The following is a 27,893-nucleotide window of genomic DNA, read 5'->3' as shown; positions in this document are numbered from 1 at the left end:
GTAGCACGGTTTTTATAGATTGTGTAACATAGAGGGCTCTTTAGTTTAGCTTTGGAAATAAACACTAAGCCCAAAAGAAGTTAGTGTTGGCTTAATTAAAAACACACTGTAACCAATTTCATTTTCCTTTTTATCACTTTCTATTTCACCAGGGCAAGAAGATCTTTAGTTGGTCCATTTGATTATTGATTAGTTGGTTTAATCCAATCATAGGTACATTTAGTCAAATAATCAGTTAATATGGATTTAAATGAATTGACAGGTGGTTTTTGAGGTCATCAGGATATTATTACCTCTGAGGCTATTTATTCTAAATATGTATGCATATGTGTCTGTGTTCTATACCCATGAATGTGGCCCAGGGGAGAAACATAACAGTATTAACTCTAAAAGAAAAAGTATGGTTTTCTGTAAATATAGGTAGGGCCAATGCAAACATGGCAGATCCAATATAATCCTATGTGACCTAAATGCTTAAAAAAAAATCAAAAGTCAATAGAATGATTTTCAAATGAAAAGAATGACTCTAATTTAAACAACTATAGAGGTACTTTTATTTTCCTGTGTATATTCCTAAGAGTAGTCATAAAATTATTAAAAGCATTGTTTTGAATTACATTACATTCTCAAACATTTCTTATGTTTGGCAGGTAAGGGTATATTCAACTATATTTGCAACTAAGATGTATTAATATTCCTGCCTTCATCAGAAACTGTAAAAAAGTCAACATTTAGTATATTGGTTAGGGTACCAAACTGCTTATTTAGTGGTTTGACTTCAAATAAATTTAGAAGTAATGATATTGGAAGTCTCCGCAAAAGGGGGGAGAAACACAGAGAGAGGAACAGAGCAGAACAATAATGGTAGTATTCTATTCCTTATCTGGATATTGAATATGGAGTAGTTCATTATATCACCTTAAATCACACTGTTAAAATGGTTGGTGACAATTATTTAAGAACTTCACAGCCGGCCAAGACTTTATATCCTTCTTTAGAGAGAGAAACAAGTGCAAGATATAACTGAACGCATTTTGTAAGTGATTATTTATCAAATCCCCAGCTTCCTCCACCTGTCTGCTCCTTCTTAAAAGACCTACCCTAAAGCTTGCAGGTTGCTATAAATTACTGAGCCCTGGACAGAAGTGAATGCATGAATAAGTGAATGAATGAATGAATGAATTTATCTATACAGTTTTAACTATAAAAGCAAAGGTATGTATGTATCTATCTCTCTACCTTACAGCTTCCATAGAAATAAATGGAAAATTATCTCAGTGTTTCAGGAAATTTTGGTGGATTTTATATTTATTGTAGTAAGTCATTCAGAGTAAGAGAAGTCAATTGACAAAAATGTTCCAGTGTGACAGCAAAGACTGAGCTGTGATCTCTTAGTGGCTGCTATGCTCTCTCCTAGATCTGCATGGCAACATAATGTGTTCATGTCAACACATAAGAAACTCCCAATACTCTTCTTGTTTTCCTCCATACTACCTCCTCAGACCTCCTCATCCAACTTCCAGACATTAGACTATTTTCTCACCTTCTTCACACACCTACAAAACGTATTCCTCTTATTGACTAACGGCTGAGCATCACTACATTTCATTTACCCACACTCTGTGATGTCTGTTAGGATTAAGCTTGAGGAGTATCCAGGAAGCGGGAGGGCAAAGTATTCAGATAATACTTTCATTTGCATTTCTTTTTACAGAGGAGAGTTTACAAAGCATTTATACCATTACAGATATCAGTTTGTTATTTACATAGTGTCCTGAGAGCAAGACTGTATCAGCCTAGAGGTTGGTTACTTTCAGGAGTAACCTCCACTTGTGAAGTCACAGGCCCCAAGAACAATGACCGAGGTCACCCTCTACAGCCTGGCTGTGCTTTTGTTTGAGAAGAGATAGCCCTTCAATGCTGAGAAACCCAACTTTCAGGAACTCCAGACCTCAGCCCAGCCACTGTCTTTCACGTAGCCCTGCAGAGAACAATTGTGTGAAGCACGGTGACCTCAGAAGCCCGAAGCCTCACAAGCTATTTATGAATGCAGTGTGCACAAAAAACGGGCTCAGGATGAGGAAACCCTACCGGAGCCCAATTTAGCTCCTGCTCTGCCTATGTGAGCATCGTATGAGAAAACAACTGTGAATACAGTCATAACCAGTTCAAAGGTAGAAGACCAGCTGCATGTTGTGCCTCTGAGAGCAGAATCCAGAGATCTCCAGAGAAGTCATAGCTGGAGAAGTAAATTCTGGGAGCATTTGTTGCTGAGCTAGATTATCAAGGTGTTTTTCTGTGGCTCTTGTATGATGAAGGTGAAAATCTAACCAATGAATTCACACTGTAAGAAAACATTCCACAATGAAAATGAGAATAAGTAACACTGTTTATCTTTGAAATATGATGGCTCCATTGTTGTTCCAGAGCAACCTAAATACATAAAATGAGTTCTTTCCTAGCAGTTCAACCATTTTGGGTTAATGTAGCTTATCATCTTGTTTGTGGGCATTAGGCCTGGCCTGAAAATGCCCTCAGCAGGCTTCAGTAATTGATATGCCTACATGAGTAATAAGATGGAGGAGAGTCATCCCTCCCCTGCAGGTGTCAGTCTGCAGAGACTGGGAGAAGAGAACAAGGGCCCCTCAAACAAACAATGCAGCAGCTAATGCAGAATGGGGCAAGGCCCCTGCCTCGCTGGTTTGAAACCTCCTGCAGTTCTTTTCTTTCTTCATAGACTGTATATAATTTCCATTTTCAAAAGATTCCATGCTGCTTAAGAAGTGGAGTTCCTTCCATGAGGTGTCACATGCTTAGGCTGAGGCAGAAACCAATTTAATGGAAGTGTCAGGAAACACGTGTCTTACCCACTATAACTGGCCCTCCAATGGGAAGAACAGCATGAAGGAGGAGACCCAAAGGAAGTCCAGTGTTGAGTCAGTAATTCTGTCGGAGTTTTTCCTAAGTAATTGCTATTGAACCAGCCAAACCAGGGTCCACTGGCCCAATGTGCAGTGAGCCAAACACTGACACTGGGCTGTAACCAAAGAAAGTGGGTGGGTTTAAGTACCAAGCAAGGAGATCAGGCAGCTAACACACAAAGTTCTGAACTCCTCATTGGGCTACTAGCCAGGGGTTTTTTTGTTTTTGTTTTTTTTTCCTGGATAATTATTTTTTATTGAAGGGTAGTTGACACACAGTATTACATTAGTTTCAGGTGTACAACACAGTGATAAAACATTTATATACATGATAATTCTAGGTACCAGCTATCACCATACCAAGTTGTTACAATATTTTGACTATATTCCTTATGCTATACATTACATCCTGGTTACTTATTTATTTTACAATTGGAAGTGTGTTTATATATATATATATATATATATATATATACACACACATATATATATATATTCTTGTGTGTGTGTGAGGGCATCTCTCATATTTATTGATCAAATGGTTGTTAACAACAATAAAATTCTGTACAGGGGGGTCAATGCTCAATGCACAATCATTAATCCACCCCAAGCCTAATTTTCGTCAGTCTCCAATCTTCTGATGCATAACGAACAAGTTCTTACATGGAGTACAAATTCTTACATATTGAATAAGTTACATGGTGAACAGTACAAGGGCAGTCATCACAGAAGCTTTTGGTTTTGTTCATGCATTCTGAACTATAAACAGTTCAAATATGAATATTCATTTGATTTTTATACTTGATTTATATGTGGATACCACATTTCTCTCTTTATTATTATTATTTTTAATAAAATGCTGAAGTGGTAGGTAGATACGAGATAAAGGTAGAAAACATAGTTTAGTGTTGTAAGAGAGCAAATGTAGATGATCAGGTGTGTGCCTGTAGACTATGTGTTAATCCAAGCTAGACAAGGGCAATAAAACATCCATGTATGCAGAAGATTTCTCTCAGAACAGGGGGGGTGAGGTTCTAAGCCTCACCTCTGTTAATCCCCAATTTCTCACCTGATGGCCCCCCTGCGATTGTGCCTGTCTTAGGTTGTTCCTCCCTTGAGGAATCTTACCCGTCTCTGGCTAACCAGTCATCTTCTGGAGCCATACAGGGAAATGTTAAGTTGGTAAGTGAGAGAGAAGCCTTATTGTTTGAAAAGGTTAGCTTTTTACTTCTTTGCATATTTATGCCCTGTAGCTTCTATGCCCAGCATTTGTCTTGAGGTGTCTTTACCACTTGGAATAATTATGATACTCGGTAAATTCGACATGTTAGCCAGGGTTTTTAAGTGCAAAATTATGAGTAAGGGTCTCAGGGAGTGTGACCAGCTCATGGACACTCCTTGGATTGGCCAGTGATGAGTTAACATTATTTCAGGAGTCTTAGTTATATGTCTTCTGGCTCCAACAGTCTGGGGTCTCCATGCTTATGGGCCACAGATGGCCCACCTGATGGGGGTTCTAAGTTCCTATAAGACATCTCAAGGATACATGTATTAAGAGTTTATCTGCACCCTTTGAGGGAGAACAAAGGGCCTGTGACTGACTTACATCTGTTTAGTTTCCTTTACCTTGTTATCACAGCCTGCCCTTTCCTGAATCTCTGCTTAATCGAATTCCCACATCTGGGTCAGCACATACTTGAGGGGCTTCTCCAAGGCAAGGGTGTATGCTCAGGTCATAATCAGTAAAAGCCCCCAAAGCTGTAAGTACAAAATTGTCCATTGGTATAATGACTCAAACGTATTTTAATTTCAAAATGATATATATTTCTTAGTTTGAAAATCTGTGAGTCAGTGCTAGCTATTCAAATATATTTGCCAAGATAGTACAATTTTTATTCAATTATCTGGAGAGATCATAAGCCTATATTGAACTTTGCCTTATTAGAGCATAACAAAGCAAAACTCTATTCCATCTTAACATCCTCCAGAGAGTAAACAGGGTAAGCTTTACAGATTTCTTGTATTTTAAAAATTTATATATTCTCCATCCAGTACTAGTTAGAGAATCAATTGCTTATCCTTTGTAATCATGGGCTCCAGACAGTTTCTCTCCAGAGTCATACCATGAGAGTAAATGACCTCAGGCCTTGCCCTCCTCCTCAGTCTTACTAACAGATATGGAGTCCATGCCTAGGACAATGGGACCATTTGTGAAACAATATAATTCATAATACAACAATGGCTCCTTAAAAACAAAACTTTGCAAGTGGTGTGGAGGAAATGACATCACTCTTAGACTGAACCACAGTCTTAATGTTTCATGGATCATATGAATATAAGTTGTTCACCTACGGACAGGGTTACAATGAGGCTAAAGTCAGAGGGGCTGACAAAAAATAAATAACCTTTTAATCTTTTATTCTGCATAAATATTCTGATGATTTTAAAAGTAATTAATGGCGATGGCTCACTGACTACCAGAATTTTACCTGTCTGTGACTTAAAGAATTAGAAATGCATGAGTTTTTTAAAAGCCAAGGAGAGAATTAAGAAATGTTAAACTAAGAACAATAAAAAGCAATTTCACAAAATTATTATTTTACCTAAGGGCATGTATTCCAAGTCATATTTATTATTCTGATTGATGAGTTGATGGGTATGACTGAACTCCACAAAGGAACATGAATTCAAGGGGAAAAATCTGTTTTTGGAAGGAGAGAGCTTTATATTTGAGAGGCATTGAAATAGATACTCAAAATGCTATATGTTTCTGAGGAATAGGAAAGGACAAAATCTCTGACTAGGGACAAGGATGCATAGGAAACATAGGGCGAGAGAGGTACAAACAGATAGGTTTACAGACCTGTATGTAAGGGCAGCCTCCATCCACAGCCTGAAGTCTGACCTGTCACTCTCTAGGGTCTGACATGTAAGGACAGTATTTCGTTCTGCAGCAGTCTCTGAATACTTAGCATTTTGATACCACAGCTCATGTCTGCAAATAAAAAAAATGTCAAATTCACCAGTCTAAATTCCATCAAGAGTTTCATTATAAAGTCCCAAATTCAGCAGCTTAATTATGAGCTCAGTCTTGATAGCAAATATCAGGATGTGTCAATATTGGCTAAATCTGGTGTGTGGTATCTGAACACAGTTTAGAAATTCTAATACATCGACCTTGACCACCAGACCTAGTGAGTCTAAAGGTAGCGATGACATAAAGCTTATTTTAAGCCAATAAATTGGTCACCTTGTAAGCTTAAGTATAATCAGCTTCCATAAATCTTTAATCTGTGTATATGTTCATCCAGTCTATCTTCAGCTGCCTGAAACATCTCAAGGAGGGGAGCTGTACTTATTTCATAATTTTGATTACAGCCTACATTTCAGACTGTATTTAGAGAAGATGTATTTTCATGTATGCATATGTACACACACATAGATCTTCCTGGTCAAAGGAGAGGTACCGCACTGCTTACCTTCAGGTTTCATTATTGCTCCTAACATAATGGCTTGGCTTCAATAAATATTTATTAAATGAACAAGAAATAAAGGCTTCCCTTATACATTATCCCATTAACATCATTAGAAGTGATTTTTATTTTCATGTCAGGGAGCTTACTGTGTATTTCTAGTTATAATTTTGACACCACATAGTGAAGAGCACTGAACTTAGATTCAGGTATTGCTAGGTTCATTTTCTGATCTTTTTTAATTGGCTGATCTAGAGGGAGGGTGTGACAGTATTATTGACTTAACTTCCTTCCCTGGAAGTCTGGGAAGAAAAACTTACCTGGCTTACTTCCTAAGACTCTTGTGAGGATTGACTGAGCTATCTGAGCACCTGGTATAAAATATGCAACCCTTACTGGTGTACATTTTAGTAAAGGTTAACAATGAAGCACCCTTCCAACATGCTGTTTACTTTTATCATTTTTCTCACATTTCAGTTTATATGACATTTCCCTTTTCAGCCAGAGAACAATCACTAAGATTTGGTTAGTGCAGACTGTTCAACAGAGCTTTCACAGAATGAGTACTTATAGCTTTTGAAAGCCATTTCTGATAATATTTAAAACTTTAATTTTGAGGAGAAACTCATGTTGTGTCAACCAAGGAAACATGCAGTTTATTGTGTGAAAACAATTAAAAATTATTGTTTGCAAGTCTTTTTGTACCTAATTCTAGGATTGTCAAGGAAATGGAAAGAAGAAAATCAAATATATATAGCAGATTCATACTTATGCTTTACCTCAACCCACCCACTCTGCAAGCACCAAAGTTTGAAGTTGGTTTCTAAATTAAGAACAGTTTCCTAGAGGTTCTATATTTGGGAGAAGGAAATTTCCCTGGTCTAGAAATACACCCTTTCCGGTGCTCTTTGCAGAAATCCAGATAGGAGTTTTCCTAAAACCAAGTAAACAACCTCAGCTCCTTTGCTGTTATCTTAAATTTAAATTGAGATCAGTAGTTCAGAAAAATATTTGGTTATTTGACAGAAGCAGGGAAGTCTTCTAATGCTGTGTTTGGAGAATAAGGCCCCACCTCTTCTTTTGTCACCTTGTACTTTCATTTTTGCACATACCGTGTTTTAAACACTGTTTTTCTTTTGCTCTGCCATAAACTCATTAAGAAGAGAGAGCCTATGTTTTCACCTGTAGGTCTTCTGAGCTTAGCATGGGTTTGGCAAAAGGTATGTTTCTAATAAGTATCTGTAGAAGGGATGAATAAATAAATTTGGTACGTGTGTTTATGTATATGTGAATTTATATTCAAACACAGTGAAGTGAATTTATCAGAAGATCAAAACACACCTGTTTATTCAAGCTCTGTCTCCCTCTTTACCTGGCTGTATAGATCTGGGCAAGTTACTAACCTCTCTGTAATAACTGTGATTTGTATCCCTTGGAGCCTCCTTCTTCCTATCTGTAAAATACAGGATCAGTGTAAGGACTGAAGGAGGTAAAGCATGCAAAATATTTAGCAGGGCTCTGGCAATGTGATAAGTCCTGTATAAATGGTGTCTTGTCATTAAATAGTCACAGTAGAGAAATCACATATGTTTAAATAATTAAAATTTTTTTAATCACTAGAAATACTATTTTTGTTTTAGGTAGTATCTTTATACAACATTTCATTCAATCTTATCAAAGTTTTCCTTCTGATAAACTGTTCCATTTCTGGTTTTCCCAAATGGATAAATTCTGTTTTCTCTTTATGACAAATTAAATAGGGGCAGCTGATAGCCACAGACCCCTCTAACTTCCTATGGAAATTACTTCATTGGTTTCTGAAACAACAAAGGACTTGTAATATACCTATAAATATCCCCATTAAGTCACAAATAGCCCAGGACAGCACAGAAAATCTCAATGTACTGTCCAGGCATCTTCCTCCCCCAAGAACACATTTTCCCAAGGGTGCCCTGCCTAGATCCATCACCACAAGTCAGTTGAAGCTGGAGTCATGAATCACAGAACAACTTGCCAGTCCCTCATCCTGACTTCATTAGTGGGCAGGTCTTCGGACTGATGTGACAGGTCAGAACTAAGCTCATTTGCATAAAATGAGATTAATTTTCACCCATCAACCTTTTGTTACATTATCAGAATTTGAGCTCTAAAAGGAATCTCTTGAGAGGACTCTGGTGTGAAGGTGGTACCAAAGAATCAGAGAATCAGGGAGCGATTCCCTGGCCCCACACATTTCCTCTGAAGGCAGTTCACTACAGCTCCAGTGCTCTACTACTTGCCAGGCTGCTCGTAACATCTGCACAGTCAAAGAAAACAACCAGGACATCATCAGAATGCCAATGGTGGCTTGGCTGCCTGTAAGCTTAGCTTCCAGATACTGCCTGCACAATAGTAGAAATCCTTTTTGACATCCTACTTGGAGCAGGGACAATATCTTCAGATCATTGTCTGAAAAGTCAGCTACCCTTTATGGACTCATTCCCAGCAGGGAGAACTTCAGCTCAATCAAGCTCTGAAGTTGTTTGGGGGTTTAATGGCAAAATTCTTCACTGCCTCCCCTGCCCACTCTTCATATTGTCTGTTTCCCTCTTACTCCACACTGGCTCTATCTCTTCTTCACATTTTACTAATTTTGCAGAGACTGGGAAGCCAAATCCTCCAGGACTTCCAATTTCACAGGTCAGGTATTTAAATAATACAGTTCAACATTATGTGGAAGAAACACAAACACAGCAGTATCAGGGCAGGCTCCAGGCTACAAGGCCTGAAACACAAACACATCAATGCCTTCACGTTCCTTCAGGAACATCCAGAGGCCCCACTAAGAGAGGGCTAGCAGGCAGCCACAGCTCACTGCTTAACCAAGCGAATTTCACAGGAAAACAAAGTTCATATGCCAAAGGAAAATAATTCAATCCAAGCACAGAATACTCTCCTTCTGGTACCTTCTATTTATCTTTTATGTTCCCTGTTTGAACTTTTAATCATCCAACAGAAGCAGGAATTACTCTCCACCATCATTCTTTGCACTAGGGAACCGCACCAGTACTCAGGATTCCCTGAGGGCTGCATATTAAATTCTAATTTTCACTTTCTTCAGTTGGTGTTATTATCTCTCATTGATTTAGACTTTTGTGAAAGGGAAGAGGCAAAATGAGCCTAAACCTGTTCAGACCAGCAGCATATAATGAGGAAAAAGAAAATCTCCTGGGTAGGACGTAAGTTTCTCTAGTGGCACACTAACTATATGCAGCCCTGACAACAGCTTTGTCACTTTCTTTAGAAGAATTATCAAGTATTTACCCCTGGGGTTTATGCTGTTTCTCTTGGAGAGAATCCACCAAGTGTCTGCAGTGACGCTAAGGCTAGTCCCCTCCAGCCTGCCCTAAGCGGATCCAGCGTCTGTCCTGAACTGCAGGTGGTTACTGAACAGTTAGAGCAATCACAACCTTAGACGCAAAGGTTTTTCATCCTCCTCATTGCTGTTTTTACCCCCTGAAGTTCTGTGTTCTTCTGTTTGATGCATATATCAGTGCTCTTGCATTGAGATTAGGTCTAAATCTTTTCTTTTATCACTAACTATGAAATTTCCTTCATGGCTGGCTATGCATATGTATTTTTTTCAAAAGGAAAATTTGGTGAAGACTTAACCTACTTTTTCATACAGGATTAAAACCAATCTCTTATAGTTTTGCCTTCTGCTGCCAGGGAAATTCATATCACTCAGTAGCTTCCTACACTTTTCCTGCTGCAATGTAAGTGGGGCTTGAGACCGTTTTATGGGTTAGTATCCTTGGTGAACTCGTTAGGTAAGGGACAACATATACCTTCATACTTTAAAAGCCATGAAAAGTTTTGGATAGAAAGTTTTCTAAAGTATACTGTGCACTTCACTTTCTTCTTGAACTATTCTGTCCATATTTTCAACTTTTTAATAACTTAAGTAGCCATCTCAGCCATTGATTATATTCCTCTTCCATAAGGCGTAATGACCTTGGAAACTATTCAGCTGTTTGTGGGTATTTGCTTATATATCAGTGGTCTTATGCTTCTAGACTTTTTACAACCTTCTGTCTGGCTTTTTTAGACTCTCTTCTTCATTGTTTCCACTGTTTGCTTTTACCTCTTGAGGTGTTCCAGGTATCCCTAAGGGCCTCTGACTAATAACACATATGAACTCTGGTACATGAACATTGAGGCACATATTTTGACTATTTTTGGGAGGAAGAACATCAAGGTTCTTCTAGCTGGCCTAAGAATCAAATAGACATGAGACAGATTAACAGAAGAAAAAAACCTGAAGTTTAATCAAATATGCACGAGAAGCCATAGCCATGGGTTCCAAAGACACTCAGGGAGGAGGAGGTACATATGTCATCCTGAGCCAAGGAGAAGGGGGTAGGGGCCCGAGTCTTTGGGGCCTTGTGCTTTTCAGCTTGAAATAATATGCATGTCACACTGGCACATCTGGGGGTGGCCTGCCCTTGGTCCCTCTACTATCCTTTCCTTTGAGAACATTAGATTCAGCCGATTTCCCTGTCCCACATACAACTCTGATATATGTTAGTCTGACATTGAATGGAACCTTTCAGATGAATTAGTCAAAGTGGTGAGCCATGCATCAAGTATTGGTCTATTATGTGACATTAAGAGAGTGGGGCATAAAACCTAGAAAAGCAAACAAATGGGTATTGCCTGCAATAATATACCCAGATGGGCTAGAATTAACATTTTATCTTAAAACTTTATATAAGAACTAGGATCAGGATTATGATGTTAAAAACACAGATTCCTGGACATACTTCAAAACTTCTATTCCAGATAAGCTGAAAAGAATGAACAAGGGGCCATGGAGAAGTGGGCTGCCCCCAGACCACTTAATACGTCTGCTGTGGGTCAGCATGTGCAGAGGCGGATAATCCTGACCTTAGCTGTATGTGAGATAGGGAAATCGACTGAATCCAGTGTTCTCAAGGGAAAGGATAGTGTAAGGACTCAGGAAGATACTTTGACCTCCTCTCCCCTCCTAAACAGCTGCCTGAAACGAATTCAGATTAGAGGAACCGCTGCAGGAGGAGGGCTCTCACCACAGATGCTATATTATAGTGTAAACTAGAGGTGATAGGAAGGCATGTGGCAAAGACTTTTAAAATTGCTCTGTGCCCCGCTTTTCTGTGTGGCCCATCAACTATATTGTTTACCAAATCTTTACTCTTTCCATGTTCTTGAAAATTACTTACCTTTACCTTTGAAGCCTCAGACCCCTAGCTGCTTCTCCTTGGCTCAGGATGACTTATACCTCCTCCTCCCTGACCGTCTTTGGAACCCCTGTCTATGGCTTCCCTGTATGCATGTAATTAAACTTTGGGGTTTTTTTGCTCCTGTGAATTTGTCTCACGTCAACTGATTCATAGACCAGTTAGATGAACCTTGAGGTTTAGAGGAAATTTATTCCTCCTCAGCACCAGCTTTGTTCACTAACAGGTCAACCCTATCTAAATACTCTAATCTCCATGTAATCAAGTGCTTTTCTTAGCGTGCCCTGGTTCTCTGTCCTATTTGATCTCATTTTGTTCCCAGTTATTGCTGGGTTTCTGCAAGATTATCAGATAACAACCACAGCAGACATATTAAGTGGTTTGGGGCAGCCCACTTCTCCACTGCCCCTTGTTTTTTCTTTTCAGTCTGTCTGGAATAGAATCTAAAGCAGCTGGGAAATTTGAACTGCCATCTGAGTAAAGCCAACTTGATTTCTGCCTAGCAAGAAGAAGCAGGATCTCTTGCCAATGACAGTGTTTAACTTGCTCAAGTGCCTACTTATTTAAAAGACAAACCAGTCCTCTTGTTCAAGTCATTATTTTTCTTAAAAAAATAACTATCTTTTATTATTCATCTAAGGTGGGCCCTTTTTAACAAGTGAGCTCTCCCCCCACTCCATACCCCCCACCCACTGTGGACTGTTAATATTCTTAATTTGTAGTAGGTTTTAGAACTCAAACTCCTACCTAAATAAAGCCCAAGAGCAGCCAAGGGTAGAGAGAAGAAATAAGAGGTGTTTTTAGAGGTTCCTCTGGTGTCAGGGAAGAGAGAGACATCAGGAAACCTTGTGAGACCACCATTGCTCTTGCTTTTGTTCAGTGCTCTCTCTCTCTAGGCATCTGCTATGCCATGTGCATAGCTAGGAGCTAGGCATACAGAGGTGATGAACAAATAGCATATGTCCTCATGAAGCTCATCACTGAATTAAGATGGCAGGCATATACAGGAAGGTGGTTGCAGTTTGTCTCTGTATTAGGGAGGGACACTCAGTGACAAAAGAGTAGAAACAGCTGATATCATGGAAGTAAAGGAAGCAGCTTCTTCTTTGGGACAACACCTTGGGTTTTCTTCTCTCTCATCACACCCAGAGTTATGGTAAATTTGCAGTCTGTTCTAGGAAAAAAGAAGTTCACTTGGGATGGTTACATTTCCAAAGGGCTTGAGGCCTTCAAACAGCTAGAGTTGCTCTTCTAAAGAAGCTGAAAGTGAATCAATCTGTCACTGAAATCTGCTAGAGACGTGCTGTCCAGCATAGAGGAATTAGGAATTAATCTTTTCCAGAAATCTTATGATTTGAAACTCTGTCCATGGTTGAAATCAGACCTGACTCCAGAGAATAATATTACTGGGAATATATAGAGTACAATAAAAAGAAAGAGTACAGATAAATATGTCTATGGCCAGACTGAAGATTTTTCCCTGAACTATGTTGTTGGATTAAGTGGCCCCTTGCTGTTCAGATTTTCTTCCTGAAATATATTGGAATCATCGTTTCAAATGTTTTATATTCAGACTTGGCAAGAGTTATATTCTTAAACTAACTGGATTAATTTAAATCAATTTAAATTTAATTGGGCAAATAAAATCAGTCTTATACCAATTAGTTAACATTGCACTAAAAATGATATGAAATAAAATACATTTGAGTAATGTTTTTACAAAACCTACAAGAATTCAGTCAACTCTATACCATCCATTTTTGGAGGATTACAAAATAAAACAATGCTTATTGTTTTATTTATATTTATATTTTACATAAATATAAATTTATATTTTGATGCCATCCAGGAAACTCACCTGTTTACTCTTTCTTATACTAATATTTCTTCTAGATTCTGGCTTTGAACCCTCTAAACTATCTGATCTTGCCTTTTTCTTTCTTGTATATGTGCTCAAATATTCTTATCCTTCCCCAAACCAACACCAAGTACTTATTTAACATCTAATTCTTAACAGAAAATAACTTACTTTCCTCCCAGCTCAGAGCTCTGCTAAACAACAAAGCCTTCATAGAATTGTTTCTTTAGCTACACAGGTTGATTTGATTCTTACTACAGTGCCCTGCTACCCAGCAATCCTTTTTTTGTAGATGAAGCACATATAAAGACACCCAAGGTCTGGACGCTACTTGTTTTCCAAGGTGATTTTTAAAACCTCTCATCTTTCAGCACTGAATACTACATACAAGAGGAGCTCTATATATGGCCCTTTATTTAAAACAAATGATTTTCTACAACCCTAATTTGTTCTATAGATGCTCAGTTCCTCTGTTAAATTTTTTTTATTTAAGTACAACCGTAATTTGTTCTATAGATGCTCAGTTCCTCTGTTAAATTTTTTTTATTTAAGTATCATTTGAGATAGAATCTTACATTGGTTTCAAATGTACAACACAGTGGTTCAACAGTTACCCACATTATTAAATTCTCACCCCCTCTAGTGTGGCTACTATCAATCAACTTAGAAAGATGTTACCTCTGTTAATTTTTAATGATACATGTTTATTTATAACTTAAAAATGAGAGGGAGATACATAATATTCTGGAAAAATTTTAAATACCACCACTTGGTCCCCAGGTACTTTCTTATCTCTCTTTGCTATTATTAATACTTTTACCTCACATTTCTAAGTTGATGTTATGGATGCCGTATTTCTGTTCAGAGCAAACTTCCCTCAGGGAAAAATCCTTAACATCCGACTTCACAGGCCTCTCTAACAAAGGAATAGTCAGGTGAAAAGCCAAATGAATCACAGTGCGCCTGGGGCATTGAATCAACCAAACAGGAAGCTATGCCAGTTGTGGTCCAGCTGGCTTCAACTTACACACTTCCCTCCCCCACCCCCCACCCCCCAGTGCAAATGGATGAGATGGGGCTCTGCCTGCTGCAGGGCCCTGCAGTTGTATGATAAAGAGCATTCATGAATATGTTTTAATCTCATAAACCAACAACTCCATATATTCACTACAACATCTGGATAAGAACAGAAATCTTGAAATATTTTCCATTGCCCTGAGAAGACTCTGGGGTCGTTCAGCTAATCACAGAAGTACGCTGAGATCGGATATAAACTTCTCTCTAGTCTCCCAAAATGTTGAATATGGAAAGTCCAATGATGCCAATCCCTATTCCCAATAATCCAAAGGGATTTGGGGGACATTAGAATCAGCAAATTATTTTTTTAATGTTTCATTGCCTGCCTTCTCACAGGCAAAATTGAGTAACTAATGCAAATGCAAGTCTTTCTGTATCATGAAACCCAATTCCTAAGTAGAAATTCTGTATTCTAGCCCTAAAAGATTGGGATTCTAGATACATTTAGATAACCCTAAAATTTGGTTAACATAGCACATGGCAATCTATAATCAAGTCACTGAAGTCATAGTTAACTGCTAATACCATCAAATATCCTAAAAATTTACAATGAATCTTCCTTTGACTTCTGTGTAGACATAAACCTTGAAACAATTTTGCATATTACAAAGGATTATATCATGATTAAATGACATAAAAGGAATTTGAATTTGGGTATGTGATATGGTAACCTCATCTTAACTGAGTTTTAATTTGCATGTAGAAAAATCAGACTGTGGAACCTTCCAGGCCCCCTGGAAATACACCAGTGCAAAGTACATTCATCAGCTATAAACTTGCTTTCCCTTAGATCACTCTCCAACTCAAAGAAACCGCACCCTAAAGAACAAATTCTGGTGCCAGCATTTCTCTAGTTTTATAACACATTTAGTAGCATAGCTGAATGGATTTAAGACTTCATTGGGAGTCATTACCAAAAATGGGAGGATAAATCAGGTTTCAAAGGGATGATGTTTGCTGTGCTTTCTAAAGCGCAGGCCCATAATCTGTGGTCTTCCAGTTATGCTTCACTATTAATCCAACCCAGGGAGATTTCCCCCAAACTTGAAAAGGAAACTGCATTGTGGCTGAGTCCTCTGCCCCAGAGCTGTTCTTTAACAAAGGGTTAAGCAGCAGCTGAAGAAAGAGGTTGAAGAGGGAAAGATGCAGTTAGTGTCATTCAGAGCCTAGGAGATTCAGCCCTCTCTGGCCTTTCATGTTTGATGAAAGGCGACTGGGCGTGGACTGCTGGGGCCTCATTCAGAAGGAGAATTCAGCATGTTTATCGGGGTGTGTGACAGGGTACTGGTGAGAATGGAGAAGCAGGCGGCTTACTGCTGCTGTCCACCCAGACCCTTAGCAGTACATCTGGGAAAAGGAAGCCCACTTTTCTCCAAATTAGAGTACAGAAATGTTGGCTCAAGAGATGATTAGTTTACATGCTTCCCACTAAAATTCTTCAAAGTCCAAGAGGTTCTCTATGTGCGGCCTTGCAGAAAGAAGGCAGTGTGGTTCAATAGGGAAGCCAGAAAAGGTTAATGGTGGTCAGATAAACTCTCTGTGGGGAAAAAACAACACATAGAATTGGATGGGATTCAAGAAGGTCTTGGTATTCTCACTGTAGAAAGTGAATAGTGAAAGGTAAACATGAAAACAATAGGAATCTGAATTTGGCTCGAATGGATCTCAAAAGTTAAATGATGCCATAGTGTTAACTCTCTAACTTAAAGATACTTTCTCGTAAAACATCAAGAGTATTTTCCCTTTAACATTAGCAGAAATAATATATTTTTTGACTTGCACCTTGAACTAATTTAGGCCTGGGTCCAGAAGAGAAGACGAATCATCTCTCTACCTATTTAGGTTTTTGATTAAGGCCCACAGTTCATAGAAGACCCATGTTCTTGTCTCTTAGGGCCTGTTAGCACCTGGCTAGGGGTTGGGTGGCTTGAGAATGCGTTATTCCGTCCTCTCTGCCCTTAGTGATATCCCAGGCTGGCTAGGCTTACAGTTACACAGCTGCTGGGTTTCACTGCAGGAAGTGGGTACATTTTAGGGGAGAGTGAAGTGAGGCCCATGGCTAATTTGTTTAATAGGTCATAAATAGCTTCGGGTATTTCAGCACAAAAGACTGCATTTAAAGGTAAGATGTTATTATAAAGACTGGTAATAATAGTAATAACAGTAATTAGTGTTCTAATAAAACAAAGAAAATGCAAACATGTATCTTTAATAATCTGTTAACACAACAAACCAAGTGAAATAAGTAAGTGAAACCAACGTTTTTTTGTTCTTTGGAATTGGTAATGACGTCCCCATTGAATATGTTTAAGTCTTTGCAGGAGAGTATGTAAAATCTATCATAAACAATAAAAAAAAAACAGCTCCTATATTCACTTAGCACATTTGAATCTAACTTCAGCAGTCACTGAAAGGAAGTCACAGCCTGGCTGGCTATGCTGTGTAAATCTCCATGCTGTCAACTGCCAAGAAAAACAAATTATTTCCTCTCTTCAAGCTGGTTCTTCCTCTCTTTATGGGGAGCAAAAGAAGGTGCTAGGGAAAGATTGTAGGGGCTCACAGATTATATCTGATTACCTTCTCTTGCAGATATTTCTAAGTAATATGAGATTTGGAAAATGCAAATATTCTTTGGTGATAGGGAGCTAGCAAAGAGCTTACAAATCTAGAGGTGTGTCCAGAAGGCAGTGTAGGATCCCCAGGTATTTATATTCTCAAAGGCAGAAACTGCCCCATGGAAATATTCTCAAATGTTGATAAAGTTGTTAATAACGATGTGTGTCTGCCATAAATAAGGGGCCTTCCCAGCTCCCCCGTTTTCTTTCTCTGACACATATGTGTTTGAGAGACTGTGTGTGTGTTTTGTTTCTCAGCCATGTGACCAGATACTCCAGCGGACATTACCAACAGGAAATACAGGGTGTGAGCATCTGGAGCTGGTTGTGCCGGCATTAGACAGAGCAAACCTTTGAGAACCAGGAACCTCTTTCAGGAAGTAGGGGGCTGGGAGACACCCTGATTCTTTGTTGTTTTGTTTGTAAAGGGCTGTCCCTGAAACATCTAGAGGTTTAGATATTCTCATGGGAGAAAGAAGTAGGTTTTAGACAAAAGCAAGACTTAATTCATGGTATAATCTTGCTCCAGAAAGGAATTAGAAATTACTCTCATAGATGAGAAGTTTGGTTTGGCTCACACCTAAATGTGTATATAAGGTGATGAGGTTGATTTGCTGTGTTTCCAATTGGAATTCTCCAGCTGCATTAGTCTGGTGTCTCTTATGTGTTAGATAGCTTGGAGGGAATTATTTACTAAGAGAATAGAGATAAATGTATTATGTTTACAAATTCAGTTATTCATGCAATAAACATTTATTGAATGTATAGGATAGTCATTGTTACTTCAAAATTTTATGTAGGTCTAAACTATTTCCTATTTGAAATGTGCTAAGATTATGATACTGATCATTAAGACATAGGGAGTTATATTCCAGGAATAAGAATTTATATTCCAGGAATTAGTATTTTTGAGTGATTTCTGTGTTGTTATCACTGTTATGTCCATTGATATGTACTATCATATTAATGTTTACTTAACAGTGTGACCATTACCATCCTTGTTTTAGAAATAGGCTTAGAAGAGGTCTATCAGTTTTCTAGCACTGCCATACAAAGTACCACAGACTGGTGAATTACCCAACAGAAGTTTATTTTCTCATACTTCTGGAAGATGGAATTCTGAGTTCAAGCTGTCAGGAGGGTTGGTTTCTTCTGAGGCCTTTTTCTTGGCTTATAGATGGGCATCTCCTTGCATCTTCATATCATCTCCCCTCTGTATGTGTCTATGTCTGAATTTCCTCTTATTAGGATGCTAGTCATATTCAGTTAGGGCCCACCCTCATGACCTCATTTTAACTTAGTTACCTCTTCAAAGACACTGTCTTCAAATATAGTCATATTCTGAGGTTCTGGGGATTAGGACTTTGACTCATGAATTGGGAGGGGGCATAATTCACCCATAACAGAGGTTAAAATAAGTTTGTCAAGGACGAATAGAGATTAAGAGGTTCAGCCACAATGGGTATCTCCTCCTACTGTCTTTGTGACTTTACATAGTAGTGTGTCCCACTTCCCTAGTGTTGTCTTTATTGAACACCTACTACATGCTAGACTCTGCTATGGGTGCTGAGGGCAGAGCAGTGAGCAAGATGCACAGGCTCCCAGTCTTGAGGAAGCCTGCTGTCATGGGGTAGACAGATAACAACACAGTAATTGCACAACCTAATCAGTACCACAAAGAAAACAGGACAATGTAATAAAACAAAACTGGGTAGGGGGTGTGGGAGGCTACTTTTGGGTCACATAGATGTTCCCTGAGAAGGTAATTTTGAGACTGAGATCTGAGAAGGGAGAAGGTGTCAGGCCATGACAGGTTAGAGAAGTGTGTTCTGCAGAGAGCAAAGCCCTGTTTCTACGTAGGTCACTTTCTGATGCTGCTCAGCATAGGTGCTCTGACAGCAAACTTGTCTTTGCAAAGCAGAGGAGATTGAACAAGGTTGGAGTGTAAGAGTGGAAACAGAAGCCCTGGGTCCTGATCTCCACTTCAGCACCTCCAGCTGTAGGCCTGGAAGATCACTATCCCAGCTAAGCCTCAAACAGGAAGCAGGAATGCCAAGAATACACAACACCCACCCTGGCTCCGCCCAGGGCTTGCTGCAATGCGTAATTAGATAAAACCATGATAGTGCTTTCCAGACTGAGAAGTACTGTGTGAATAAATGCGGTGTCACAGAGAAGACCTGCAGCCTGTTTTCTAATATGTGTATCTGACTATATTTTTTCTTCCAACATTTACCTAAATGTAATCCCCACTCAAAGCCTCCTACCACATGAAGTGATTAAACTCATTTGTTGCAGAGAACATATGAGAAGGTAAGCAGGCCATTTCCATCCATTCATTAAACACAGAGTGAAGTCAGTAGTGTCTTGTTTGTCGAGAAGCTCTCCGAGTGTGTTGCCCTCCCTTTGAGAACTCCAGCCGGCACGGGATCTGGCCAGGGCTTTATTTACAGAGGTCCATAAAGCCATGTTAGAGAAGGATGAGGGGGTAACATTCTGCTGATGTCCACTTTTCATAGGTAAAACTCCAAGGTCCAGGGGAATAGTTCTCATAACCTTGACAATTTGGAAACCTAACCATAATAGGGAACTCTAAACTCTGAGAAAATTAATTTCTGCTGTGTAAATTACCCAGTCTGTGGTACTGCTAAGGCAGCCTTCACAAACTGATATACCTCTCTAAGCCTTATTTCTTCATCTCTGAAATGAAGATAATAATGGTCACTACCATTGAATGAGAATGAATGAGATAATATATATAAAAGGACATAACATAGTGACTGCAACATAGAAATCACTCAACAATACTAGCCACAGATTTTGTTTTCTTTCTAGAATATAACTCCTTCATATGCCATAGTCATCAGCATCACAATCTTAGAAGATTTCACATAGAAAATGGTCTAGAATTATGCACACCGATACAAGTTTGAAGTAACAAAATGGCTGCCTTGTATTAGGCATTCAGTAAGTGTGTCTGTGAGGGGAGAAAGGAGCAGGGGGCAGGTTGTGCGATCATCAGGCGTGTTCCAGCCCCCAGGCCTTTGTCCACACTGTTCCTTTTGCTTGGAATGCTCTCCCCAGGCCCCTGCATGACTGGGTCCCTCACATCATTCCTCTCCACCTCAAATACCACTTATCAGAGGAGCCTTCCCTGACCGCCTCAGCCTCACTTACCTTTCCTGACCCAAATCACTTTCTGTTATTATTCCTTTGCTATTCACTGTCTGTTTTACCCCACAGGACACCAGACTCTATGAGAGCAGGGACCCTACCTTGTTTATCTCTCTCTCCCAGAGCTTGGAGCAAAATAGTCAGTCATTAAATAGTCAATGAATCAAGGAAGGGATGACTGCGTGGGGGAAATTACTTCAGGTAAAGCCAAGTCCTGGGGAAGGGGTTGATCCCGTGAACAGTACAGCATATTACTTAGCTTATGTTCTGGCCTTCAACTTCAGGGACATGGTTTCCTGGAGAGGAGAGGGAGTGAGGTGGAAAGACAATAGTAGGTAATTGGAAAGCCAGGTGGATGTGGGTCCAAATTAGCTTTGCCACTAATTTGGAACACTCCATTGGGGAAGCCACTTAACCTCACCAAGCCTCACTCTCAGCATAAAAGACTGGAAGCAATACTACTGCCCTGAAGAGTTTTTGGAAAGATTAAAAGGAAATAATATTTTCAAAGCACATGGCAAATAGAAGATCAATAAATAGTGCCAATTATTTTTAATAGAGAAACTAAAAGGGCCCACTCTGTCTTTTGACCCAATAAAAGGAACTTAAGTGTACAAAATTAAGAGCCACACTAACATACCTATGCAAAGAACTAGTGGGTCTTACCCCATCTGGAAAATGTAGCCTAGGTTTCTGATGGCCTGGCGCTGAGGGTCCTTCTCAGTTCTTCTGGCCTCCCTTAGACCAAAGTGAATCCTATACCTGAAGGCCACAAAGATTCTTTTACTAGCAGAAGCATTTCACACGAATGAAAATTTCCCAATTTTAAGAAGAAAGTTATTAAAATAGTTTAACATTTAATTGCTTACTATTACTACCATGAGGAGAGCTTTAAAAGAGCCCAAAGGCATATTTCAGCAGCATCAGTCACCTTCGGCACCAAGCATCCATGACATTTTTCATCTGTACCTGAAGGGAGGGAGAGGACTCCTAATGCCTCTCCAGTTGATTTATGCGACTCCAGCAGGTCACCCAGGGGCAGTGCCCACAGGAAGGATGTGCTCAGGATGTGTGCAGGTGTTCCTCAGGCTCCGTTCCTGTGACATGTTTGCTGAGTGATGACAAGTCATCATTTCTCATGAGTGGCCGCCTAGTCCTTTCTCAGCCTTCTGAATCATGGAAAGCTTGGGGCCATTTTCCCAACAGAAGCAGTCACCCAAGAAAGATAAAAGAGGTGCCCTGAGCATCCTCTCTCAATGGCCCCTTCCTTTCCTTGTTAGATCCAAGAAAAAAACACCACAAGCTAAGTTTGTAAGAGTAAATACTAAAGAGAACCAACATACTCATTAGAGGTAAGCACACACAGAATGATGAATATAGTTCTTGAAAATCTCAGTCTTTGCCCTGCCTTGTCTGAAGAGTGGAGTCTGTTCACTCTCTCCACAAAGGCTGTTAGACTCTTCTGAAGAGCTCCCCATCCTCAGTAATTGCTCTCTACCCTCATTCCCCAAGTAGGGATCCTGGAAATTCTGACGAATGTTGTTGTTCTTTCCTGTAGAGCAGTCAAGTCAGAAAAGGAAAAAGAAAAAGTTGATTTTTTTCATCTTCCTCTGACAGTAAAGAGACTTCAGACAAAAAATATCTGGCCTTACATCCAGCATCCCAAGCCTCCACCATTCTGTCCAGGGATAGATTACTTCCAACCAACTGCACTCCTTGCCTTCTGACTTATATCCAGTCTTTGAAAACAGATTTTTTAATGTTACTTCCTTAAAGCTCTCACTACCCATTGTCACCCAAATGAATGTCAAACACCATAACTTGGCAAAGAAGTCTTTTTCTAATCTAGGCCCTCCCGTCCTATACAGCCTGCTGCTGCCCTTCATACCCCAGCAGCAGGACTGGCCATGTTCTCTGCTTCCTGCCCTGCATCTGCTGCTGCTAACCCCCAACGCAGCCATCCTCAGCCCTGGCGAGTCTTGAAATACACACACATCCCAAACAAACTGCTTGGGAATGTCTGGGGGCGGATGCAGAAGGCCTCCCAGGTGACTTTAAAGTGCAGCCAGTACGGAGAGCCACTAGCCCAGATTCTCAGCTTTGGCTGCACATTAAAGTCACTTTTAAATAACTTTTGGCTGCACTTTTAAAGTCGTGGTGCCCAGCCTACACTCAGACCCATTACATCAGAAGCTCCACACATGGGCCTCAGGCATCAGAATCTTTTTTAAACCTCCCTAGGTGCTTGATATTTTGAGAAGCACTAGGCTTGAGGGTCCTTTTCTACAGTCTCTGGATAGCTTTTACTCCTTCATTAAGTCTCAGCCTCAGTGGAGCTTTCTGAGAAGTCTTCATGAAGCAGGTGCTCCTCCCAAGCATTCACATAATGCCCTTGTGCAATGGTGACTTGGCACAAGCCCGTTTATTCATCTGTGTCCGCATCAGGGGATCAGCCTCTGGAGGCAATGAGAGTGTAGAGCCCTCAGTGTCTAGGACAGAGCCTGTCCTGGTGTGTGCAATCCCCAGCAGTGTGTCCTCTGTGCGGGGCACTGCTAGGAGCGCCAGTGGGTCTCTGTCCTCATGGAGTTTCCAGTGCTCTCTCATCCTTTCTAAAGACAAAAGGTGGCAGCCACCCTCTAAGCTATTCCTCTGCCCCGAAGTATGTACACAGATGCCCAGGACATAGGTCACAGCCCTGCCAGTTCCTAGTTTTACAAGGAAATCCTCCAACGAAAGGAACTCCCACAAGAAATATGCCCACTTCTAAGAACATGGTTTTCACCCTGTTAGGGCTCCAAATAAAAAATTTAAAAATAAGAACACCACTAAAGATAATCCGTGAAGGCTAATTTTCAGAACAGATTCTGAACACAACAGATTCTGGACACACCAGTTTCCATTTAAATCATGACTATGGAGAGAAGAAAGTGTCATCTGAAGTTCCTAAATGCAACCTGTGAGTAGCTGACTTGAGATACTGTTGGAGTCACTGATAACACTATATAAAAATGGAAAAATCAACCCAGCAAGAAGATACCGAGGAAACAAAAGTGTCATAAGAATTGTATATATGTCCTTTTAATCTGTGCAACAAAATGCTGCTTTCCAGGCATTACAGGATCATACTGATCTGTTAAATGTGGACAATTAGAGATTATCCATCTCATAGGGTTATTGTGATAATTAAATGAGACTGGGCAAGTAAAGTAATTAGCATAGTGTTTGGCCTATAGTGACTGCTTAATAGTAAGTATTTGCTATTACTATATTCTGTGGCCAAAAGTGGACGCCTAGGGGGAGTTGCTGCCAGTGCTAAGGGTGCTAAGACAAAGCCAAGGATTTCAGTGGAGACAGCATCCTCACATCTCTGGGGGCACATGGTCAGACTGAGGGGCACTGGCTCACAGGTGGTGCATGCTCCATTTCCATTCCTCAGTGGAACTCAGCTCCATAGCTTTTTATTGTCATCCTTCTAAAGGACTTTCCATGAATATCCAACCCCAGTTTTCATTCCCTGAATGCTCCATTGCTTTCTCCTTCCTTTCCTCCTCCTCTCTGAACAGGTACAAAGACTGAAACTCTGGACATGACATTTAAACATGAGCCCCAAGAACTTTCCGATTTCTTTAATTTCTTACTAATGAATTATTGTCATAGTATAACCATCATTACTGGATTTCTCTTCGATTCATATTTATGGTACTTTTTAAGTAAATGGAAATGGATAATGCATTAGGGGATAGATAAGACTCTTAGTAGAAATATTAGGGTCTGTTAGTCTTTTTTAAAGTATCTTCAGCTTCATGGACAGGAAGTAATTTTATATCATTGCAATAGTGTTACTGTAGCTATTTAAATTGGAAGTATTTGCTGAAGTGTTATTTTGGAGAAAAAATTGAGTGGAGTGTTGGGAGGAGAGAGGGCAATGTGTGCAGGGAGAGGAGGAGCTGTGTGTGTGTGCTGTGTGGTATGTGTGTGTGGTGAGGACAATCGCTAACTCTGAGTTGAGAAATCCATATGAAAATACCCAGGACACCTCTCATACTGTGGATTTCCTAAGGCCAAATCTGTGGGTGGCAACATTACTTCAGGTCCGGTAAATTAATGTCCCAAAGGGTCAGAGAAGTAGACATCTAGAATGTCACTTTTCTAATTTCTTCTTGCGAACTCTTAGTGCTGTGTTGGCAAGAAATCTGTGTTGCAACTCATTTTGCCTCCTCTGAACAAGATGATCTCTCCAAATAGTCACCATATGCAAATAGTTCTCTACCCACACTGGCCCCCCTGGTGCTCTGGCAATCCCTGCTGAGAAGCCTGCTTCCTGAAATACTATATGCAGCCTGCAGTCCAAATACCCGGGAACAAGATGCTGGGGGAGAAGACCACATGTTCAACAGCTTTTTCACCAAGCCTGCCACTTGCAACAGTGCTTGTAGACCTGGAACCAACTGCAGGTGATGATGTTCACCTGGCATCCATCAACACCTCTTTCACCCTGTCCAGTCTGCTGCTAGCAAGGAAGACAATGCGGTTGTCTGTAAGCATGCGCACCATACATCAAGAAGGAAAGCATCAGCCTGGTTCCAGAGCAGATTCAAAACCATGTTGACAACTACACAGATCCTTAGGCTTCTTAGTTTGTCACAGTTTTAGTGGAGGAACCAGTTCTGGTTTTCTATCCATACTAAATATAATATATATTGATTTGTGGCACAAAGTCAAAGTATTTTGTTATGGCAGCCCCAACAAACAAATACACCTTGAGAAAAATTACAATGAAGTTAAAACCTGTTGGTGAGGGGGAAGGTCTCCAACACATAGTAGTTCTATGACCTTGACCTCTATGACCTCCAGAACCATCCACAGCTTTTTCACCACTCCACATAAGTCCCTGTCAAGGAGATTTAGGATGAAATCTTTAATTTGTTCTCAATTCTCTCCCTGCTTTTCCAGCTATGATACTTTGTCAAGACGCAATCCCCATTTTAGGAGTGCTCTCAAAATAGTATTTAAAAGCATGTATGTCTGTATGTGAAAATTATAAAAGTATAAAGTTACAAGTCAGAACATGTGGACTCATCCATAAATGTTCAATTCGGTCGACTGTGGAAGACGGTGGTTTGACAAGACATTAAATGTAAGTTGGGGACTGAGATTTTGCTTACAGAAAAGACTCACCTGTTAATAATCAATAAACACCATCTGCGAAGGCTTCAGACTTCATTCCCAAAGGAACAGAGCCTCCACCCCACTGCGGGTGGGAACAGCCACGGGCCCTTCCGCTCTGAGGGGCCGTCCTGCACACTCTGGCTCCCAGCTCGCCTGGCTTCAGGGCCCTTGGACCTCCTCGCTTCCTCTTCCTCTCTTGTCTTAGTTGTAGTTTTTTACATAAATGGGTAAAGCCAAGAGGATAGAAGTGATATACAGCATTTTAGAAATTGTTTTCCTTCCTCCCTCCTTTTATTCTTGGTCATTATTGATCTTTATCTTGCCTGGACGTTTGTCAATTAGACAATACTAAGAACCTTAACTTGGCCTTTTGTATGATAATTCAACAGGATGCCTTGACTTTTCTAAGATTCAGTCTCCTGATCAATAAAATGAGGCTGGTAACACTTGGGCATCACGGGGATTCAGTGTGACAGGGCATGTTCAAGCAAGCCTACAGCCCAGGGCCTGGCAAATGGTCAGTGCTCACAAAGGTTACCTGTGACCTTGGTCACCATTAGCCTTGGACCTCGAGTACGACCTCGCAGAGACACTGCACATTTTAGCCCTCTTTCAGGTGCAGCAGTGCTTCAGGTGTCTGAGACATGTTTTTTCCCATTCACCCATCTACTCATATTTTATTCCTGGCATGTTAGGTACTTGGATTCACTACAGGGAATTCTCCTTGTTCTCTCAGGACTTTGGTTTATGCACTTCAGATTCATAGAAAAACCTCACTCTTGATCTCAGTGTTCTTTTGGTTTCTATCCTTCCTTGAATTGTATGATCCATTAAGAAAGTCTATTTGCTGTGATTACATCTGTTTGACATTTATGTAGTTCTTAGTGACACCACATTAGTCACTCTAGGTAAACAGTTCTCTATATCAGTCACCATAGAACAGGTTATCTGTTTGACATCTGAGACCAAAGTACTGCTCCTAGGATGAATTTCAAATGTAGCCAAAATCCTTTCATCCCAGGCCTCGGCCATCACAGCTTAAGGTTTACCCACCTTACTGATCTTAAGTTTCCCTCCTTACCGAATTTACCCGAAGCATTTTTTAAAAAGAGGGGCTCCTCTCAGTGGAAGCTTTATCTTTCTATTTGAGCTTCTCTCCTCTCTTCTCCCCACTACCTTGACTTCTACAGTTACACTCTTTTACACACATATCCACTATAGTTAAGCACATGCAAATTACAGAACTTTCTGCAATGATGGAAACATACACTTGTACATTAATATATACATATTTGTACATATATATGTGTCGTACACCTTCCAATAAGATAACCACTAGCCATGTGTGGCTGCTGATGAATTGTACTATGGCTAGTGAAACTAAAGAAAAGTGGTTTTAATTTTAGTTAATTCCAACTTAAATAACCACATCTGGATAATGGCTACTGTATCGGGTAACACAGCTCTACTACTTATGAAATTATTGCAGGACATGACTGGACACTGGTAAGGAACTCTCTGAGGTGAACCTGACCCAGGTGCCTTCAGTCAGATGAGAACTACCCTTTCATTCTTTCCCTTGGAGAAGACAGTTGAAGGTAAAAAACACTCCTCTTAGTTGTCCTTCCTTTTATTTCCTTATAAGGCTAATTAACAGCTGTTATTTATTGCATTCTTCTTGGGATCTGGATGTATATATTGTCTAAAATATTCACAGCAGCCCTAAAATACATTTATTCACATTCTGTAGATGAGGCTCAGAAGAGAGAAGTAACTTGCTTGAATTGCAAAGCTAGTAAGCCACAGATTTGGCCTTTAAGGTCTGCCATAAAGAAATCCCAGCTTCTCACTGAGACGTCTCCACTCCCCAGCCTGTGACACACATCCGTCTTCATGATTATCTGTCATCCCTGCACATGTAAAAACACTCTGCTGCCCAACAACCCTGACTTCTTGGTCTGATTATTTGATTCCTTTTACAGCCTTTTCTCTGCTCCATGTTCTTCGTTCTTAGGTTTGTTCTCTCTCTTATATTTTTCCCATAAAAGGCCACCTTCTACTCGGTTCTCCTGAATTTACTGCCCTGCACCCTATCCAGCTGGCATTGTATATATTAAAAACTACTACCCCAGATTGCACTGTGTTTCCTCACCATGTTTCCTATATGACTAAGCAATGCACAGCTGAGCTTCCGATGCAGCTCCACAGATTCCGGGCTTAGTTTCCGGAGTCCACATTTATACCTGAACACTGACAAGTCCAGTTCAATTTATAGTCTCTTCCTGAAACTCACCAGTACCTCCTTAAGGTGATAGGATGTTCTTTCAAACAGCTGGGTTTTTGTTTGT

The 27,893-nt window shown here is 40.1% G+C and overlaps 1 long non-coding RNA gene across 1 annotated transcript; it reads right to left on the bottom strand.

The window, feature by feature from the left end:
* Positions 1-1,240: 1,240 nt before the first annotated feature.
* LOC130682705 (uncharacterized) lies at positions 1,241-25,725 on the bottom strand. Its single transcript, XR_008995996.1, has 3 exons — positions 25,555-25,725; positions 5,785-5,916; positions 1,241-2,344 (listed from the first exon to the last, which is right to left on the bottom strand). It is a non-coding gene; the product is annotated as an uncharacterized LOC130682705 (long non-coding RNA).
* Positions 25,726-27,893: the final 2,168 nt, after the last annotated feature.

The sequence above is a fragment of the Manis pentadactyla genome, chromosome 2, assembly GCF_030020395.1.
Source record: "Manis pentadactyla isolate mManPen7 chromosome 2, mManPen7.hap1, whole genome shotgun sequence".
Lineage (NCBI taxonomy): Eukaryota > Metazoa > Chordata > Mammalia > Pholidota > Manidae > Manis > Manis pentadactyla.
Note: the sequence above shows the minus strand (reverse complement) of the source record. Positions and strands in the feature narration are given on the sequence as shown.